The following is a 23,119-nucleotide window of genomic DNA, read 5'->3' on the forward strand; positions in this document are numbered from 1 at the left end:
CACGCACATGCGCAGAATTCATTCCTATTCAAAACATTGTGCTTTTAGACCAGAATGACACCACGTTAAAACTTTTAGTGGATAATCATAATGAGAGTCTTAGACCCTTCAGACGCGCTGCGGGTACGAAGCTTCGTGGCCAGATCGGCAGCACGAGCCATCTAGTTTTGCTGGTCTCCAGTTCGAGTCTCGAAACTGAGAACTTTTTCAATATATTATTCTTTTCTTTTTTTTACATTTTTTTTAGATATTTTTATCCTTTATTCCCACACTTACTACGAACTTTTCCAAATCTTATACTAGTAAAATAAAATTTTATGTCAAAACATTTCTATATTCAAGAGAAATTTTAGGAGTCGAGTTCACGCACATGCGCAGAATTCATTCCTATTCAAAACATTGGTCTTTTAGACCAGAATGACACCACGTTAAAACTTTTAGTGGATAATCATAATGAGAGTCTTAGACCATTCAGACGCGCTGCGTGTACGAAGCTTCGTGGCCAGATCGGCAGCACGAGCCATCTAGTTTTGCTGGTCTCCAGTTCGAGTCTCGAAACTGAGAACTTTTTCAATATATTTTTCTTTTCTCTTTTTTACATTTTTTTAGATATTTTTATCCTTTATTCCCACACTTACTACGAACTTTTCCAAATCTTATACTAGTAAAATAAAATTTTATGTCAAAACATTTCTATATTCAAGAAAAATTTTAGGAGTCGAGTTCACGCACATGCGCAGAATTCATTCCTATTCAAAACATTGTGCTTTTAGACCAGAATGACACCATGTTAAAACTTTTAGTGGATAATCATTATGAGAGTCTTAGACCATTCAGACGCGCTGCGAGTACGAAGCTTCGTGGCCAGATCGGCAGCACGAGCTATCTAGTTTTGCTGGTCTTCAGGTCGAGTCTCGAAACTGAGAACTTTTTAAATATATTTTTCTTCTCTTTTTTTTACATTTTTTTTTAGATATTTTTATCCTTTATTCCCACACTTACTACGAACTTTTCCAAATCTTATACTACTAAAACAAAATTTTATGTCAAAATATTTCTATATTCAAGAGAAATTTTAAGAGTCGAGTTCACGCACATGCGCAGAATTCGTTCCTATTCAAAACATTGTGCTTTTAGACCAGAATGACACCACTTTAAAACTTTTAGTGGATAATCATAATGAGAGTCTTAGACCATTCAGACGCGCTGCGGGTACGAAGCTTCGTTTCTGGATCGGCAGCACGAGCCATCTGGTTTTGCTGGTCTTCAGTTCGAGTCTCGAAACTGAGAACTTTTTAAATATATTTTTCTTTTCTTTTTTTTACATTTTTCTTATATATTTTTATCCTTTATTCCCACACTTACTACGAACTTTTCCAAATCTTATACTACTAAAATAACATTTTATGTCAAAATATTTCTATATTCAAGAGAAATTTTAGGAGTCGAGTTCACGCACATGCGCAGAATTCATTCCTATTCAAAACATTGTGCTTTTAGACCAGAATGACACCACGTTAAAACTTTTAGTGGATAATCATAATGAGAGTCTTAGACCCTTCAGACGCGCTGCGGGTACGAAGCTTCGTGGCCAGATCGGCAGCACGAGCCATCTAGTTTTGCTGGTCTCCAGTTCGAGTCTCGAAACTGAGAACTTTTTCAATATATTATTCTTTTCTTTTTTTTACATTTTTTTTAGATATTTTTATCCTTTATTCCCACACTTACTACGAACTTTTCCAAATCTTATACTAGTAAAATAAAATTTTATGTCAAAACATTTCTATATTCAAGAGAAATTTTAGGAGTCGAGTTCACGCACATGCGCAGAATTCATTCCTATTCAAAACATTGGTCTTTTAGACCAGAATGACACCACGTTAAAACTTTTAGTGGATAATCATAATGAGAGTCTTAGACCATTCAGACGCGCTGCGTGTACGAAGCTTCGTGGCCAGATCGGCAGCACGAGCCATCTAGTTTTGCTGGTCTCCAGTTCGAGTCTCGAAACTGAGAACTTTTTCAATATATTTTTCTTTTCTCTTTTTTACATTTTTTTAGATATTTTTATCCTTTATTCCCACACTTACTACGAACTTTTCCAAATCTTATACTAGTAAAATAAAATTTTATGTCAAAACATTTCTATATTCAAGAGAAATTTTAGGAGTCGAGTTCACGCACATGCGCAGAATTCATTCCTATTCAAAACATTGTGCTTTTAGACCAGAATGACACCACGTTAAAACTTTTAGTGGATAATCATAATGAGAGTCTTAGACCATTCAGACGCAATGCGGGTACGAAGCTTCGTGGCCAGATCGGCAGCACGAGCCATCTAGTTTTGCTGGTCTTCAGTTCGAGTCTCGAAACTGAGAACTTTTTAAATATATTTTTCTTTTCTTTTTTTTACATTTTTCTTAGATATTTTTATCCTTTATTCCCACACTTACTACGAACTTTTCCAAATCTTATACTACTAAAATAAAATTTTATGTCAAAATATTTCTATATTCAAGAGAAATTTTAGGAGTCGAGTTCACGCACATGCGCAGAATTCATTCCTATTCAAAACATTGTGCTTTTAGACCAGAATGACACCACGTTAAAACTTTTAGTGGATAATCATAATGATGGTCTTAGACCCTTCAGACGCGCTGCGGGTACGAAGCTTCGTAACCAGATCGGCAGCACGAGCCATCTAGTTTTGCTGGTCTCCAGTTCGAGTCTCGAAACTGAGAACTTTTTAAATATATTTTTCTTCTCTTTTTTTACATTTTTTTTAGATATTTTTATCCTTTATTCCCACACTTACTACGAACTTTTCCAAATCTTATACTACTAAAACAAAATTTTATGTCAAAATATTTCTATATTCAAGAGAAATTTTAGGAGTCGAGTTCACGCACATGCGCAGAATTCATTCCTATTCAAAATATTGGGCTTTTAGACCAGAATGACATCACGTTAAAACTTTTAGTGGATAATAATAATGAGAGTCTTAGACCCTTCAGACGCGCTGCGGGTACGAAGCTTCGTGGCCAGATCGGCAGCACGAGCCATCGTATTTGGATCGGCAGCACGAGCTATCTAGTTTTGCTGGTCTCCAGTTCGAGTCTCGAAACTGAGAACTTTTTCAATATATTTTTCTTTTCTTTTTTTTACATTTTTTTTAGATATTTTTATCCTTTATTCCCACACTTACTACGAACTTTTCCAAATCTTATACTAGTAAAATAAAATTTTATGTCAAAACATTTCTATATTCAAGAGAAATTTTAGGAGTCGAGTTCACGCACATGCGCAGAATTCATTCCTATTCAAAACTTTGGTCTTTTAGACCAGAATGACACCACGTTAAAACTTTTAGTGGATAATCATAATGAGAGTCTTAGACCATTCAGACGCCATGCGGGTACGAAGCTTCGTGGCCAGATCGGCAGCACGAGATATCTAGTTTTGCTGGTCTTCAGTTCGAGTCTCGAAACTGAGAACTTTTTAAATATATTTTTCTTTTCTTTTTTTACATTTTTCTTAGATATTTTTATCCTTTATTCCCACACTTACTACGAACTTTTCCAAATCTTATACTACTAAAATAAAATTTTATGTCAAAATATTTCTATATTCAAGAGAAATTTTAGGAGTCGAGTTCACGCACATGCGCAGAATTCATTCCTATTCAAAATATTGGGCTTTTATACCAGAATGACACCACGTTAAAACTTTTAGTGGATAATCATAATGAGAGTCTTAGACCCTTCAGACGCGCTGCGGGTACGAAGCTTCCTGGCCAGATCGGCAGCACGAGCCATCTAGTTTTGCTGGTCTCCAGTTCAAGACTCGAAACTGAGAACTTTTTAAATATATTTTTCTTTTCTTTTTTTTACATTTTTTAAAGATATTTTTATCCTTTATTCCCACACTTACTACGAACTTTTCCAAATCTTATACTACTAAAATAAAATTTTATGTCAAAATATTTTTATATTCAAGAGAAATTTTAGGAGTCGAGTTCACGCACATGCGCAGAATTCATTCCTATTCAAAACATTGTGCTTTTAGACCAGAATGACACCACGTTAAAACGTTTAGTGGAGAATCATAATGAGATTCTTAGACCATTCAGACGCGCTGCGGGCACGAAGCTTCGTAGCCAGATCGGCAGCACGAGCCATCTAGTTTTGCTGGTCATCAGTTCGAGTCTCGAAACTGAGAACTTTTTAAATATATTTTTCTTTTCTTTTTTTTACATTTTTCTTAGATATTTTTATCCTTTATTCCCACACTTACTACGAACTTTTCCAAATCTTGTACTACTAAAATAAAATTTTATGTCAAAATATTTCTATATTCAAGAGAAATTTTAGGAGTCGAGTTCACGCACATGCGCAGAATTCATTCCTATTCAAAACATTGTGCTTTTAGACCAGAATGACAGCACGTTAAAACTTTTAGTGGATAATCATAATGAGAGTCTTAGACCATTCAGACACGCTGCGGGTACGAAGCTTCGTTTCTGGATCGGCAGCACAAGCTATCTAGTTTTGCTGGTCTTCAGTTCGAGTCTCGAAACTGAGAACTTTTTAAATATATTTTTCTTCTCTTTTTTTACATTTTTTTTAGATATTTTTATCCTTTATTCCCACACTTACTACGAACTTTTCCAAATCTTATACTACTAAAACAAAATTTTATGTCAAAATATTTCTATATTCAAGAGAAATTTTAGGAGTCGAGTTCACGCACATGCGCAGAATTCATTCCTATTCAAAATATTGGGCTTTTAGACCAGAATGACATCACGTTAAAACTTTTAGTGGATAATCATAATGAGAGTCTTAGACCCTTCAGACGCGCTGCGGGTACGAAGCTTCGTGGCCAGATCGGCAGCACGAGCCATCGTATTTGGATCGGCAGCACGAGCTATCTAGTTTTGCTGGTCTCCAGTTCGAGTCTCGAAACTGAGAACTTTTTCAATATATTTTTCTTTTCTTTTTTTTACATTTTTTTTAGATATTTTTATCCTTTATTCCCACACTTACTACGAACTTTTCCAAATCTTATACTAGTAAAATAAAATTTTATGTCAAAACATTTCTATATTCAAGAGAAATTTTAGGAGTCGAGTTCACGCACATGCGCAGAATTCATTCCTATTCAAAACATTGGTCTTTTAGACCAGAATGACACCACGTTAAAACTTTTAGTGGATAATCATAAAGAGAGTCTTAGACCATTCAGACGCCATGCGGGTACGAAGCTTCGTGGCCAGATCGGCAGCACGAGCCATCTAGTTTTGCTGGTCTTCAGTTCGAGTCTCGAAACTGAGAACTTTTTAAATATATTTTTCTTTTCTTTTTTTACATTTTTCTTAGATATTTTTATCCTTTATTCCCACACTTACTACGAACTTTTCCAAATCTTATACTACTAAAATAAAATTTTATGTCAAAATATTTCTATATTCAAGAGAAATTTTAGGAGTCGAGTTCACGCACATGCGCAGAATTCATTCCTATTCAAAATATTGGGCTTTTAGACCAGAATGACACCACGTTAAAACTTTTAGTGGATAATAATAATGAGAGTCTTAGACCCTTCAGACGCGCTGCGGGTACGAAGCTTCGTGGCCAGATCGGCAGCACGAGCCATCTAGTTTTGCTGGTCTCCAGTTCAAGACTCGAAACTGAGAACTTTTTAAATATATTTTTCTTTTCTTTTTTTTACATTTTTTTAAGATATTTTTATCCTTTATTCCCACACTTACTACGAACTTTTCCAAATCTTGTACTACTAAAATAAAATTTTATGTCAAAATATTTCTATATTCAAGAGAAATTTTAGGAGTCGTGTTCACGCACATGCGCAGAATTCATTCCTATTCAAAACATTGGGCTTTTAGACCAGAATGACACCACGTTAAAACTTTTAGTGGATAATCATAATGAGAGTCTTAGACCATTCAGACGCGCTGCGGGTACGAAGCTTCGTGGCCAGATCGGCAGCACGAGCCATCTAGTTTTGCTGGTCTTCAGTTCGAGTCTCGAAACTGAGAACTTTTTAAATATATTTTTCTTTTCTTTTTTTTACATTTTTTTAAGATATTTTTATCCTTTATTCCCACACTTACTACGAACTTTTCCAAATCTTGTACTACTAAAATAAAATTTTATGTCAAAATATTTCTATATTCAAGAGAAATTTTAGGAGTCGTGTTCACGCACATGCGCAGAATTCATTCCTATTCAAAACATTGGGCTTTTAGACCAGAATGACACCACGTTAAAACTTTTAGTGGATAATCATAATGAGAGTCTTAGACCATTCAGACGCGCTGCGGGTACGAAGCTTCGTGGCCAGATCGGCAGCACGAGCCATCTAGTTTTGCTGGTCTTCAGTTCGAGTCTCGAAACTGAGAACTTTTTAAATATATTTTTCTTTTCTTTTTTTTACATTTTTCTTAGATATTTTTATCTTTTATTCCCACACTTACTACGAACTTTTCCAAATCTTTTACTACTAAAATAAAATTTTATGTCAAAATATTTCTATATTCAAGAGAAATTTTAGGAGTCGAGTTCACGCACATGCGCAGAATTCATTCCTATTCAAAACATTGTGCTTTTAGACCAGAATGACACCACGTTAAAACTTTTAGTGGATAATCATAATGAGAGTCTTAGACCATTCAGACGCGCTGCGGGTACGAAGCTTCGTAGCCAGATCGGCAGCACGAGCCATCTAGTATTGCTGGTCTTCAGTTCGAGTCTCGAAACTGAGAACGTTTTAAATATATTTTTCTTTTCTTTTTTTTACATTTTTTTAAGATATTTTTATCCTATATTCCCACACTTACTACGAACTTTTCCAAATCTTATACTACTAAAATAAAATTTTATGTCAAAATATTTCTATATTCAAGAGAAATTTTAGGAGTCGAAATCACGCACATGCGCAGAATTCATTCCTATTCAAAACATTGTGCTTTTAGACCAGAATGACACCACGTTAAAACTTTTAGTGGATAATCATAATGAGAGTCTTAGACCCTTCAGACGCGCTGCGGGTACGAAGCTTCGTGACCAGATCGGCAGCACGAGCCATCTAGTTTTGCTGGTCTCCAGTTCGACTCTCGAAACTGAGAACTTTTTCAATATATTTTTCTTTTCTTTTTTTTACATTTTTTTTTAGATATTTTTATCCTTTATTCCCACACTTACTACGAACTTTTCCAAATCTTATACTAGTAAAATAAAATTTTATGTCAAAACATTTCTATATTCAAGAGAAATTTTAGGAGTCGAGTTCACGCACATGCGCAAAATTCATTCCTATTCAAAACATTGTGCTTTTAGACCAGAATGACACCACGTTAAAACTTTTAGTGGATAATCATAATGAGAGTCTTAGACCATTCAGACGCAATGCGGGTACGAAGCTTCGTGGCCACATCGGCAGCACGAGCCATCTAGTTTTGCTGGTCTTCAGTTCGAGTCTCGAAACTGAGAACTTTTTAAATATATTTTTCTTTTCTTTTTTTTACATTTTTCTTAGATATTTTTATCCTTTATTCCCACACTTACTACGAACTTTTCCAAATCTTATACTACTAAAATAAAATTTTATGTCAAAATATTTCTATATTCAAGAGAAATTTTAGGAGTCGAGTTCACGCACATGCGCAGAATTCATTCCTATTCAAAATATTGGGCTTTTAGACCAGAATGACACCACGTTAAAACTTTTAGTGGATAATCATAATGAGAGTCTTAGACCCTTCAGACGCGCTGCGGGTACGAAGCTTCCTGGCCAGATCGGCAGCACGAGCCATCTAGTTTTGCTGGTCTCCAGTTCAAGACTCGAAACTGAGAACTTTTTAAATATATTTTTCTTTTCTTTTTTTTACATTTTTTTAAGATATTTTTATCCTTTATTCCCACACTTACTACGAACTTTTCCAAATCTTATACTACTAAAATAAAATTTTATGTCAAAATATTTTTATATTCAAGAGAAATTTTAGGAGTCGAGTTCACGCACATGCGCAGAATTCATTCCTATTCAAAACATTGTGCTTTTAGACCAGAATGACACCACGTTAAAACGTTTAGTGGAGAATCATAATGAGATTCTTAGACCATTCAGACGCGCTGCGGGTACGAAGCTTCGTAGCCAGATCGGCAGCACGAGCCATCTAGTTTTGCTGGTCATCAGTTCGAGTCTCGAAACTGAGAACTTTTTAAATATATTTTTCTTTTCTTTTTTTTACATTTTTCTTAGATATTTTTATCCTTTATTCCCACACTTACTACGAACTTTTCCAAATCTTATACTACTAAAACAAAATTTTATGTCAAAATATTTTTATATTCAAGAGAAATTTTAGGAGTCGAGTTCACGCACATGCGCAGAATTCATTCCTATTCAAAACATTGTGCTTTTAGACCAGAATGACACCACGTTAAAACGTTTAGTGGAGAATCATAATGAGATTCTTAGACCATTAAGACGCGCTGCGGGTACGAAGCTTCGTAGCCAGATCGGCAGCACGAGCCATCTAGTTTTGCTGGTCTCCAGTTCGACTCTCGAAACTGAGAACTTTTTCAATATATTTTTCTTTTCTTTTTTTTACATTTTTTTTAGATATTTTTATCCTTTATTCCCACACTTACTACGAACTTTTCCAAATCTTATACTAGTAAAATAAAATTTTATGTCAAAACATTTCTATATTCAAGAGAAATTTTAGGAGTCGAGTTCACGCACATGCGCAGAATTCATTCCTATTCAAAACATTGGTCTTTTAGACCAGAATGACACCACGTTAAAACTTTTAGTGGATAATCATAATGAGAGTCTTAGACCATTCAGACGCCATGCGGGTACGAAGCTTCGTGGCCAGATCGGCAGCACGAGCCATCTAGTTTTGCTGGTCTTCAGTTCGAGTCTCGAAACTGAGAACTTTTTAAATATATTTTTCTTTTCTTTTTTTACATTTTTCTTAGATATTTTTATCCTTTATTCCCACACTTACTACGAACTTTTCCAAATCTTATACTACTAAAATAAAATTTTATGTCAAAATATTTCTATATTCAAGAGAAATTTTAGGAGTCGAGTTCACGCACATGCGCAGAATTCATTCCTATTCAAAATATTGGGCTTTTAGACCAGAATGACACCACGTTAAAACTTTTAGTGGATAATCATAATGAGAGTCTTAGACCCTTCAGACGCGCTGCGGGTACGAAGCTTCGTGGCCAGATCGGCAGCACGAGCCATCTAGTTTTGCTGGTCTCCAGTTCAAGACTCGAAACTGAGAACTTTTTAAATATATTTTTCTTTTCTTTTTTTTACATTTTTTTAAGATATTTTTATCCTTTATTCCCACACTTACTACGAACTTTTCCAAATCTTATACTACTAAAATAAAATTTTATGTCAAAATATTTTTATATTCAAGAGAAATTTTAGGAGTCGAGTTCACGCACATGCGCAGAATTCATTCCTATTCAAAACATTCTGCTTTTAGACCAGAATGACACCACGTTAAAACGTTTAGTGGAGAATCATAATGAGATTCTTAGACCATTCAGACGCGCTGCGGGTACGAAGCTTCGTAGCCAGATCGGCAGCACGAGCCATCTAGTTTTGCTGGTCATCAGTTCGACTCTCGAAACTGAGAACTTTTTAAATATATTTTTCTTTTCTTTTTTTTACATTTTTCTTAGATATTTTTATCCTTTATTCCCACACTTACTACGAACTTTTCCAAATCTTATACTACTAAAATAAAATTTTATGTCAAAATATTTCTATATTCAAGAGAAATTTTAGGAGTCGAGTTCACGCACATGCGCAGAATTCATTCCTATTCAAAACATTGGGCTTTTAGACCAGAATGACACCACGTTAAAACTTTTAGTGGATAATCATAATGAGAGTCTTAGACCATTCAGACGCGCTGCGGGTACGAAGTTTCGAGGCCAGATCGGCAGCACGAGCCATCTAGTTTTGCTGGTCTTCAGTTCGAGTCTCGAAACTGAGAACTTTTTAAATATATTTTTCTTTTCTTTTTTTTACATTTTTCTTAGATATTTTTATCCTTTATTCCCACACTTACTACGAACTTTTCCAAATCTTATACTACTAAAATAAAATTTTATGTCAAAATATTTCTATATTCAAGAGAAATTTAGGAGTCGAGTTCACGCACATGCGGAGAATTCATTCCTATTCAAAACATTGTGGTTTTAGACCAGAATGAAACCACGTTAAAACTTTTAGTGGATAATCATAATGAGAGTCTTAGACCATTCAGACGTGCTGCGGGTACGAAGCTTCATATCCAGATCGGCAGCACGAGACATCTAGTTTTGCTGGTCTTCAGTTCGAGTCTAAAAACTGAGAACTTTTTAAATATTTTTTTCTTTTCTTTTTTTTACATTTTTCTTAGATATTTTTATCCTTTATTCCCACACTTACTACGAACTTTTCCAAATCTTATACTACTAAAATAAAATTTTATGTCAAAATATTTCTATATTCAAGAAAAATTTTAAGAGTCGAGTTCACGCACATGCGCAGAATTCGTTCCTATTCAAAACATTGTGCTTTTAGACCAGAATGACACCACTTTAAAACTTTTAGTGGATAATCATAATGAGAGTCTTAGACCATTCAGACGCGCTGCGAGTACGAAGCTTCGTGGCCAGATCGGCAGCACGAGCTATCTAGTTTTGCTGGTCTTCAGGTCGAGTTTCGAAACTGAGAACTTTTTAAATATATTTTTCTTCTCTTTTTTTTACATTTTTTTTAGATATTTTTATCCTTTATTCCCACACTTACTACGAACTTTTCCAAATCTTATACTACTAAAACAAAATTTTATGTCAAAATATTTCTATATTCAAGAGAAATTTTAAGAGTCGAGTTCACGCACATGCGCAGAATTCGTTCCTATTCAAAACATTGTGCTTTTAGACCAGAATGACACCACTTTAAAACTTTTAGTGGATAATCATAATGAGAGTCTTAGACCATTCAGACCCGCTGCGGGTACGAAGCTTCGTTTCTGGATCGGCAGCACGAGCCATCTGGTTTTGCTGGTCTTCAGTTCGAGTCTCGAAACTGAGAACTTTTTAAATATATTTTTCTTTTCTTTTTTTTACATTTTTCTTATATATTTTTATCCTTTATTCCCACACTTACTACGAACTTTTCCAAATCTTATACTACTAAAATAACATTTTATGTCAAAATATTTCTATATTCAAGAGAAATTTTAGGAGTCGAGTTCACGCACATGCGCAGAATTCATTCCTATTCAAAACATTGTGCTTTTAGACCAGAATGACACCACGTTAAAACTTTTAGTGGATAATCATAATGAGAGTCTTAGACCCTTCAGACGCGCTGCGGGTACGAAGCTTCGTGGCCAGATCGGCAGCACGAGCCATCTAGTTTTGCTGGTCTCCAGTTCGAGTCTCGAAACTGAGAACTTTTTCAATATATTATTCTTTTCTTTTTTTTACATTTTTTTTAGATATTTTTATCCTTTATTCCCACACTTACTACGAACTTTTCCAAATCTTATACTAGTAAAATAAAATTTTATGTCAAAACATTTCTATATTCAAGAGAAATTTTAGGAGTCGAGTTCACGCACATGCGCAGAATTCATTCCTATTCAAAACATTGGTCTTTTAGACCAGAATGACACCACGTTAAAACTTTTAGTGGATAATCATAATGAGAGTCTTAGACCATTCAGACGCGCTGCGTGTACGAAGCTTCGTGGCCAGATCGGCAGCACGAGCCATCTAGTTTTGCTGGTCTCCAGTTCGAGTCTCGAAACTGAGAACTTTTTCAATATATTTTTCTTTTCTTTTTTTTACATTTTTTTAGATATTTTTATCCTTTATTCCCACACTTACTACGAACTTTTCCAAATCTTATACTAGTAAAATAAAATTTTATGTCAAAACATTTCTATATTCAAGAGAAATTTTAGGAGTCGAGTTCACGCACATGCGCAGAATTCATTCCTATTCAAAACATTGTGCTTTTAGACCAGAATGACACCACGTTAAAACTTTTAGTGGATAATCATAATGAGAATCTTAGACCATTCAGACGCAACGCGGGTACGAAGCTTCGTGGCCAGATCGGCAGCACGAGCCATCTAGTTTTGCTGGTCTTCAGTTCGAGTCTCGAAACTGAGAACTTTTTAAATATATTTTTCTTTTCTTTTTTTTACATTTTTCTTAGATATTTTTATCCTTTATTCCCACACTTACTACGAACTTTTCCAAATCTTATACTACTAAAATAAAATTTTATGTCAAAATATTTCTATATTCAAGAGAAATTTTAGGAGTCGAGTTCACGCACATGCGCAGAATTCATTCCTATTCAAAACATTGTGCTTTTAGACCAGAATGACACCACGTTAAAACTTTTAGTGGATAATCATAATGATGGTCTTAGACCCTTCAGACGCGCTGCGGGTACGAAGCTTCGTAACCAGATTGGCAGCACGAGCCATCTAGTTTTGCTGGTCTCCAGTTCGAGTCTCGAAACTGAGAACTTTTTAAATATATTTTTCTTCTCTTTTTTTACATTTTTTTTAGATATTTTTATCCTTTATTCCCACACTTACTACGAACTTTTCCAAATCTTATACTACTAAAACAAAATTTTATGTCAAAATATTTCTATATTCAAGAGAAATTTTAGGAGTCGAGTTCACGCACATGCGCAGAATTCATTCCTATTCAAAATATTGGGCTTTTAGACCAGAATGACATCACGTTAAAACTTTTAGTGGATAATCATAATGAGAGTCTTAGACCCTTCAGACGCGCTGCGGGTACGAAGCTTCGTGGCCAGATCGGCAGCACGAGCCATCGTATTTGGATCGGCAGCACGAGCTATCTAGTTTTGCTGGTCTCCAGTTCTAGTCTCGAAACTGAGAACTTTTTCAATATATTTTTCTTTTCTTTTTTTTACATTTTTTTTAGATATTTTTATCCTTTATTCCCACACTTACTACGAACTTTTCCAAATCTTATACTAGTAAAATAAAATTTTATGTCAAAACATTTCTATATTCAAGAGAAATTTTAGGAGTCGAGTTCACGCACATGCGCAGAATTCATTCCTATTCAAAACTTTGGTCTTTTAGACCAGAATGACACCACGTTAAAACTTTTAGTGGATAATCATAATGAGAGTCTTAGACCATTCAGACGCCATGCGGGTACGAAGCTTCGTGGCCAGATCGGCAGCACGAGCCATCTAGTTTTGCTGGTCTTCAGTTCGAGTCTCGAAACTGAGAACTTTTTAAATATATTTTTCTTTTCTTTTTTTACATTTTTCTTAGATATTTTTATCCTTTATTCCCACACTTACTACGAACTTTTCCAAATCTTATACTACTAAAATAAAATTTTATGTCAAAATATTTCTATATTCAAGAGAAATTTTAGGAGTCGAGTTCACGCACATGCGCAGAATTCATTCCTATTCAAAATATTGGGCTTTTAGACCAGAATGACACCACGTTAAAACTTTTAGTGGATAATCATAATGAGAGTCTTAGACCCTTCAGACGCGCTGCGGGCACGAAGCTTCCTGGCCAGATCGGCAGCACGAGCCATCTAGTTTTGCTGGTCTCCAGTTCAAGACTCGAAACTGAGAACTTTTTAAATATATTTTTCTTTTCTTTTTTTTACATTTTTTTAAGATATTTTTATCCTTTATTCCCACACTTACTACGAACTTTTCCAAATCTTATACTACTAAAATAAAATTTTATGTCAAAATATTTTTATATTCAAGAGAAATTTTAGGAGTCGAGTTCACGCACATGCGCAGAATTCATTCCTATTCAAAACATTGTGCTTTTAGACCAGAATGACACCACGTTAAAACGTTTAGTGGAGAATCATAATGAGATTCTTAGACCATTCAGACGCGCTGCGGGCACGAAGCTTCGTAGCCAGATCGGCAGCACGAGCCATCTAGTTTTGCTGGTCATCAGTTCGAGTCTCGAAACTGAGAACTTTTTAAATATATTTTTCTTTTCTTTTTTTTACATTTTTCTTAGATATTTTTATCCTTTATTCCCACACTTACTACGAACTTTTCCAAATCTTGTACTACTAAAATAAAATTTTATGTCAAAATATTTCTATATTCAAGAGAAATTTTAGGAGTCGAGTTCACGCACATGCGCAGAATTCATTCCTATTCAAAACATTGGGCTTTTAGACCAGAATGACACCACGTTAAAACTTTTAGTGGATAATCATTATGAGAGTCTTAGACAATTCAGACGCGCTGCGGGTACGAAGCTTCGTGGCCAGATCGGCAGCACGAGCCATCCAGTTTTGCTGGTCTCCAGTTCGAGTCTCGAAACTGAGAACTTTTTCAATATATTATTCTTCTCTTTTTTTACATTTTTTTTAGATATTTTTATCCTTTATTCCCACACTTACTACGAACCTTTCCAAATCTTATACTACTAAAACAAAATTTTATGTCAAAATATTTCTATATTCAAGAGAAATTTTAGGAGTCGAGTTCACGCACATGCGCAGAATTCATTCCTATTCAAAATATTGGGCTTTTAGACCAGAATGACATCACGTTAAAACTTTTAGTGGATAATCATAATGAGAGTCTTAGACCCTTCAGACGCGCTGCGGGTCCGAAGCTTCGTGGCCAGATCGGCAGCACGAGCCATCGTATTTGGATCGGCAGCACGAGCTATCTAGTTTTGTTGGTCTCCAGTTCGAGTCTCGAAACTGAGAACTTTTTCAATATATTTTTCTTTTCTTTTTTTTACATTTTTTTTAGATATTTTTATCCTTTATTCCCACACTTACTACGAACTTTTCCAAATCTTATACTAGTAAAATAAAATTTTATGTCAAAACATTTCTATATTCAAGAGAAATTTTAGGAGTCGAGTTCACGCACATGCGCAGAATTCATTCCTATTCAAAACATTGGTCTTTTAGACCAGAATGACACCACGTTAAAACTTTTAGTGGATAATCATAAAGAGAGTCTTAGACCATTCAGACGCCATGCGGGTACGAAGCTTCGTGGCCAGATCGGCAGCACGAGCCATCTAGTTTTGCTGGTCTTCAGTTCGAGTCTCGAAACTGAGAACTTTTTAAATATATTTTTCTTTTCTTTTTTTACATTTTTCTTAGATATTTTTATCCTTTATTCCCACACTTACTACGAACTTTTCCAAATCTTATACTACTAAAACAAAATTTTATGTCAAAATATTTCTATATTCAAGAGAAATTTTAGGAGTCGAGTTCACGCACATGCGCAGAATTCATTCCTATTCAAAATATTGGGCTTTTAGACCAGAATGACATCACGTTAAAACTTTTAGTGGATAATCATAATGAGAGTCTTAGACCCTTCAGACGCGCTGCGGGTACGAAGCTTCGTGGCCAGATCGGCAGCACGAGCCATCGTATTTGGATCGGCAGCACGAGCTATCTAGTTTTGCTGGTCTCCAGTTCGAGTCTCGAAACTGAGAACTTTTTCAATATATTTTTCTTTTCTTTTTTTTACATTTTTTTTAGATATTTTTATCCTTTATTCCCACACTTACTACGAACTTTTCCAAATCTTATACTAGTAAAATAAAATTTTATGTCAAAACATTTCTATATTCAAGAGAAATTTTAGGAGTCGAGTTCACGCACATGCGCAGAATTCATTCCTATTCAAAACATTGGTCTTTTAGACCAGAATGACACCACGTTAAAACTTTTAGTGGATAATCATAATGAGAGTCTTAGACCATTCAGACGCCATGCGGGTACGAAGCTTCGTGGCCAGATCGGCAGCACGAGCCATCTAGTTTTGCTGGTCTTCAGTTCGAGTCTCGAAACTGAGAACTTTTTAAATATATTTTTCTTTTCTTTTTTTACATTTTTCTTAGATATTTTTATCCTTTATTCCCACACTTACTACGAACTTTTCCAAATCTTTTACTACTAAAATAAAATTTTATGTCAAAATATTTCTATATTCAAGAGAAATTTTAGGAGTCGAGTTCACGCACATGCGCAGAATTCATTCCTATTCAAAACATTGTGCTTTTAGACCAGAATGACACCACGTTAAAACTTTTAGTGGATAATCATAATGAGAGTCTTAGACCATTCAGACGCGCTGCGGGTACGAAGCTTCGTAGCCAGATCGGCAGCACGAGCCATCTAGTATTGCTGGTCTTCAGTTCGAGTCTCGAAACTGAGAACGTTTTAAATATATTTTTCTTTTCTTTTTTTTACATTTTTTTAAGATATTTTTATCCTATATTCCCACACTTACTACGAACTTTTCCAAATCTTATACTACTAAAATAAAATTTTATGTCAAAATATTTCTATATTCAAGAGAAATTTTAGGAGTCGAGTTCACGCACATGCGCAGAATTCATTCCTATTCAAAACATTGTGCTTTTAGACCAGAATGACACCACGTTAAAACTTTTAGTGGATAATCATAATGAGAGTCTTAGACCCTTCAGACGCGCTGCGGGTACGAAGCTTCGTGGCCAGATCGGCAGCACGAGCCATCTAGTTTTGCTGGTCTCCAGTTCGACTCTCGAAACTGAGAACTTTTTCAATATATTTTTCTTTTCTTTTTTTTACATTTTTTTTTAGATATTTTTATCCTTTATTCCCACACTTACTACGAACTTTTCCAAATCTTATACTAGTAAAATAAAATTTTATGTCAAAACATTTCTATATTCAAGAGAAATTTTAGGAGTCGAGTTCACGCACATGCGCAAAATTCATTCCTATTCAAAACATTGTGCTTTTAGACCAGAATGACACCACGTTAAAACTTTTAGTGGATAATCATAATGAGAGTCTTAGACCATTCAGACGCAATGCGGGTACGAAGCTTCGTGGCCAGATCGGCAGCACGAGCCATCTAGTTTTGCTGGTCTTCAGTTCGAGTCTCGAAACTGAGAACTTTTTAAATATATTTTTCTTTTCTTTTTTTTACATTTTTCTTAGATATTTTTATCCTTTATTCCCACACTTACTACGAACTTTTCCAAATCTTATACTACTAAAATAAAATTTTATGTCAAAATATTTCTATATTCAAGAGAAATTTTAGGAGTCGAGTTCACGCACATGCGCAGAATTCATTCCTATTCAAAACATTGTGCTTTTCGACCAGAATGACACCACGTTAAAACTTTTAGTGGATAATCATAATGAGAGTCTTAGACCATTCAGACACGCTGCGGGTACGAAGCTTCGTTTCTGGATCGGCAGCAGGAGCTATCTAGTTTTGCTGGTCTTCATTTCGAGTCTCGAAACTGAGAACTTTTTAAATATATTTTTCTTTTCTTTTTTTTACATTTTTTTAAGATATTTTTATCCTATATTCCCACACTTACTACGAACTTTTCCAAATCTTATACTACTAAAATAAAATTTTATGTCAAAATATTTCTATATTCAAGAGAAATTTTAGGAGTCGAGTTCACGCACATGCGCAGAATTCATTCCTATTCAAAACATTGTGCTTTTAGACCAGAATGACACCACGTTAAAACTTTTAGTGGATAATCATAATGAGAGTCTTAGACCCTTCAGACGCGCTGCGGGTACGAAGCTTCGTGGCCAGATCGGCAGCACGAGCCATCTAGTTTTGCTGGTCTCCAGTTCGACTCTCGAAACTGAGAACTTTTTCAATATATTTTTCTTTTCTTTTTTTTACATTTTTTTTTAGATATTTTTATCCTTTATTCCCACACTTACTACGAACTTTTCCAAATCTTATACTAGTAAAATAAAATTTTATGTCAAAACATTTCTATATTCAAGAGAAATTTTAGGAGTCGAGTTCACGCACATGCGCAAAATTCATTCCTATTCAAAACATTGTGCTTTTAGACCAGAATGACACCACGTTAAAACTTTTAGTGGATAATCATAATGAGAGTCTTAGACCATTCAGACGCAATGCGGGTACGAAGCTTCGTGGCCAGATCGGCAGCACGAGCCATCTAGTTTTGCTGGTCTTCAGTTCGAGTCTCGAAACTGAGAACTTTTTAAATATATTTTTCTTTTCTTTTTTTTACATTTTTCTTAGATATTTTTATCCTTTATTCCCACACTTACTACGAACTTTTCCAAATCTTATACTACTAAAATAAAATTTTATGTCAAAATATTTCTATATTCAAGAGAAATTTTAGGAGTCGAGTTCACGCACATGCGCAGAATTCATTCCTATTCAAAACATTGTGCTTTTCGACCAGAATGACACCACGTTAAAACTTTTAGTGGATAATCATAATGAGAGTCTTAGACCATTCAGACACGCTGCGGGTACGAAGCTTCGTTTCTGGATCGGCAGCAGGAGCTATCTAGTTTTGCTGGTCTTCATTTCGAGTCTCGAAACTGAGAACTTTTTAAATATATTTTTCTTCTCTTTTTTTTACATTTTTTTTAGATATTTTTATCCTTTATTCCCACACTTACTACGAACGTTTCCAAATCTTATACTACTAAAATAAAATTTTATGTCAAAATATTTCTATATTCAAGAGAAATTTTAGGAGTCGAGTTCACGCACATGCGCAGAATTCATTCCTATTCAAAACATTGTGCTTTTAGACCAGAATGACACCACGTTAAAACTTTTAGTGGATAATCATAATGAGAGTCTTAGACCCTTCAGACGCGCTGCGGGTACGAAGCTTCGTGGCCAGATCGGCAGCACGAGCCATCTAGTTTTGCTGGTCTCCAGTTCGAGTCTCGAAACTGAGAACTTTTTCAATATATTTTTCTTTTCTTTTTTTTACATTTTTTTTAGATATTTTTATCCTTTATTCCCACACTTACTACGAACTTTTCCAAATCTTATACTAGTAAAATAAAATTTTATGTCAAAACATTTCTATATTCAAGAGAAATTTTAGGAGTCGAGTTCACGCACATGCGCAGAATTCATTCCTATTCAAAACATTGGTCTTTTAGACCAGAATGACACCACGTTAAAACTTTTAGTGGATAATCATAATGAGAGTCTTAGACCCTTCAGACGCGCTGCGGGTACGAAGCTTCGTGGCCAGATCGGCAGCACGAGCCATCTAGTTTTGCTGGTCTCCAGTTCGAGTCTCGAAACTGAGAACTTTTTCAATATATTTTTCTTTTCTTTTTTTTACATTTTTTTTAGATATTTTTATCCTTTATTCCCACACTTACTACGAACTTTTCCAAATCTTATACTAGTAAAATAAAATTTTATGTCAAAACATTTCTATATTCAAGAGAAATTTTAGGAGTCGAGTTCACGCACATGCGCAGAATTCATTCCTATTCAAAACATTGGTCTTTTAAACCAGAATGACACCACGTTAAAACTTTTAGTGGATAATCATAATGAGAGTCTTAGACCATTCAGACGCGCTGCGGGTACGAAGCTTCGTGGCCAGATCGGCATCACGAGCCATCTAGTTTTGCTGGTCTTCAGTTCAAGTCTCGAAACTGAGAACTTTTTAAATATATTTTTCTTTTCTTTTTTTTACATTTTTCTTAGATATTTTTATCCTTTATTCCCACACTTACTACGAACTTTTTCAAATCTTATACTACTAAAATAAAATTTTATGTCAAAATATTTCTATATTCAAGAGAAATTTTAGGAGTCGAGTTCACGCACATGCGCAGAATTCATTCCTATACAAAACATTGTGCTTTTAGACCAGAATGACACCACGTTAAACTTTTAGTGGATAATCATAATGAGAGTCTTAGACCCTTCAGACGCGCTGCGGGTACGAAGCTTCGTGGCCAGATCGGCAGCACGAGCCATCTAGTTTTGCTGGTCTCCAGTTCGAGTCTCGAAACTGAGAACTTTTTCAATATATTTTTCTTTTCTTTTTTTTACATTTTTTTAGATATTTTTATCCTTTATTCCCACACTTACTACGAACTTTTCCAAATCTTATACTAGCAAAATAAAATTTTATGTCAAAACATTTCTATATTCAAGAGAAATTTTAGGAGTCGAGTTCACGCACATGCGCAGAATTCATTCCTATTCAAAACATTGTGCTTTTAGACCAGAATGACACCACGTTAAAACTTTTAGTGGATAATCATAATGAGAGTCTTAGACCCTTCAGACGCGCTGCGGGTACGAAGCTTCGTGGCCAGATCGGCAGCACGAGCCATCTAGTTTTGCTGGTCTCCAGTTCAAGACTCGAAACTGAGAACTTTTTAAATATATTTTTCTTTTCTTTTTTTTACATTTTTTTAAGATATTTTTATCCTTTATTCCCACACTTACTACGAACTTTTCCAAATTTTATACTAGTAAAATAAAATTTTATGTCAAAACATTTCTATATTCAAGAGAAATTTTAGGAGTCGAGTTCACGCACATGCGCAGAATTCATTCCTATTCAAAACATTGGTCTTTTAGACCAGAATGACACCACGTTAAAACTTTTAGTGGATAATCATAATGAGAGTCTTAGACCCTTCAGACGCGCTGCGGGTACGAAGCTTCGTGGCTAGATCGGCAGCACGAGCCATCTAGTTTTGCTGGTCTCCAGTTCGAGTCTCGAAACTGAGAACTTTTTCAATATATTTTTCTTTTCTTTTTTTTACATTTTTTTTAGATATTTTTATCCTTTATTCCCACACTTACTACGAACTTTTCCAAATCTTATACTAGTAAAATAAAATTTTATGTCAAAACATTTCTATATTCAAGAGAAATTTTAGGAGTCGAGTTCACGCACATGCGCAGAATTCATTCCTATTCAAAACATTGGTCTTTTAGACCAGAATGACACCACGTTAAAACTTTTAGTGGATAATCATAATGAGAGTCTTAGACCATTCAGACGCGCTGCGGGTACGAAGCTTCGTAGCCAGATCGGCAGCACGAGCCATCTAGTTTTGCTGGTCATCAGTTCGAGTCTCGAAACTGAGAACTTTTTAAATATATTTTTCTTTTCTTTTTTTTACATTTTTCTTAGATATTTTTATCCTTTATTCCCACACTTACTACGAACTTTTCCAAATCTTGTACTACTAAAATAAAATTTTATGTCAAAATATTTCTATATTCAAGAGAAATTTTAGGAGTCGAGTTCACGCACATGCGCAGAATTCATTCCTATTCAAAACATTGGGCTTTTAGACCAGAATGACACCACGTTAAAACTTTTAGTGGATAATCATAATGAGAGTCTTAGACCATTCAGACGCGCTGCGGGTACGAAGCTTCGTGGCCAGATCGGCAGCACGAGCCATCTAGTTTTGCTGGTCTCCAGTTCGAGTCTCGAAACTGAGAACTTTTTCAATATATTATTCTTTTCTTTTTTTTACATTTTTCTTAGATATTTTTATCCTTTATTCCCACACTTACTACGAAATTTTTCAAATCTTATACTACTAAAATAAAATTTTATGTCAAAATATTTCTATATTCAAGAGAAATTTTAGGAGTCGAGTTCACGCACATGCGCAGAATTCATTCCTATTCAAAACATTGTGCTTTTAGACCAGAATGACAGCACGTTAAAACTTTTAGTGGATAATCATAATGAGAGTCTTAGACCATTCAGACACGCTGCGGGTACGAAGCTTCGTTTCTGGATCGGCAGCACAAGCTATCTAGTTTTGCTGGTCTTCAGTTCGAGTCTCGAAACTGAGAACTTTTTAAATATATTTTTCTTCTCTTTTTTTACATTTTTTTTAGATATTTTTATCCTTTATTCCCACACTTACTACGAACTTTTCCAAATCTTATACTACTAAAACAAAATTTTATGTCAAAATATTTCTATATTCAAGAGAAATTTTAGGAGTCGAGTTCACGCACATGCGCAGAATTCATTCCTATTCAAAATATTGGGCTTTTAGACCAGAATGACATCACGTTAAAACTTTTAGTGGATAATCATAATGAGAGTCTTAGACCCTTCAGACGCGCTGCGGGTACGAAGCTTCGTGGCCAGATCGGCAGCACGAGCCATCGTATTTGGATCGGCAGCACGAGCTATCTAGTTTTGCTGGTCTCCAGTTCGAGTCTCGAAACTGAGAACTTTTTCAATATATTTTTCTTTTCTTTTTTTTACATTTTTTTTAGATATTTTTATCCTTTATTCCCACACTTACTACGAACTTTTCCAAATCTTATACTAGTAAAATAAAATTTTATGTCAAAACATTTCTATATTCAAGAGAAATTTTAGGAGTCGAGTTCACGCACATGCGCAGAATTCATTCCTATTCAAAACATTGGTCTTTTAGACCAGAATGACACCACGTTAAAACTTTTAGTGGATAATCATAATGAGAGTCTTAGACCATTCAGACGCCATGCGGGTACGAAGCTTCGTGGCCAGATCGGCAGCACGAGCCATCTAGTTTTGCTGGTCTTCAGTTCGAGTCTCGAAACTGAGAACTTTTTAAATATATTTTTCTTTTCTTTTTTTACATTTTTCTTAGATATTTTTATCCTTTATTCCCACACTTACTACGAACTTTTCCAAATCTTTTACTACTAAAATAAAATTTTATGTCAAAATATTTCTATATTCAAGAGAAATTTTAGGAGTCGAGTTCACGCACATGCGCAGAATTCATTCCTATTCAAAACATTGTGCTTTTAGACCAGAATGACACCACGTTAAAACTTTTAGTGGATAATCATAATGAGAGTCTTAGACCATTCAGACGCGCTGCGGGTACGAAGCTTCGTAGCCAGATCGGCAGCACGAGCCATCTAGTATTGCTGGTCTTCAGTTCGAGTCTCGAAACTGAGAACGTTTTAAATATATTTTTCTTTTCTTTTTTTTACATTTTTTTAAGATATTTTTATCCTATATTCCCACACTTACTACGAACTTTTCCAAATCTTATACTACTAAAATAAAATTTTATGTCAAAATATTTCTATATTCAAGAGAAATTTTAGGAGTCGAGTTCACGCACATGCGCAGAATTCATTCCTATTCAAAACATTGTGCTTTTAGACCAGAATGACACCACGTTAAAACTTTTAGTGGATAATCATAATGAGAGTCTTA

The sequence above is a fragment of the Argiope bruennichi genome, chromosome 1 (genome assembly GCF_947563725.1).
Source record: "Argiope bruennichi chromosome 1, qqArgBrue1.1, whole genome shotgun sequence".
NCBI classification, from domain to species: domain Eukaryota; kingdom Metazoa; phylum Arthropoda; class Arachnida; order Araneae; family Araneidae; genus Argiope; species Argiope bruennichi.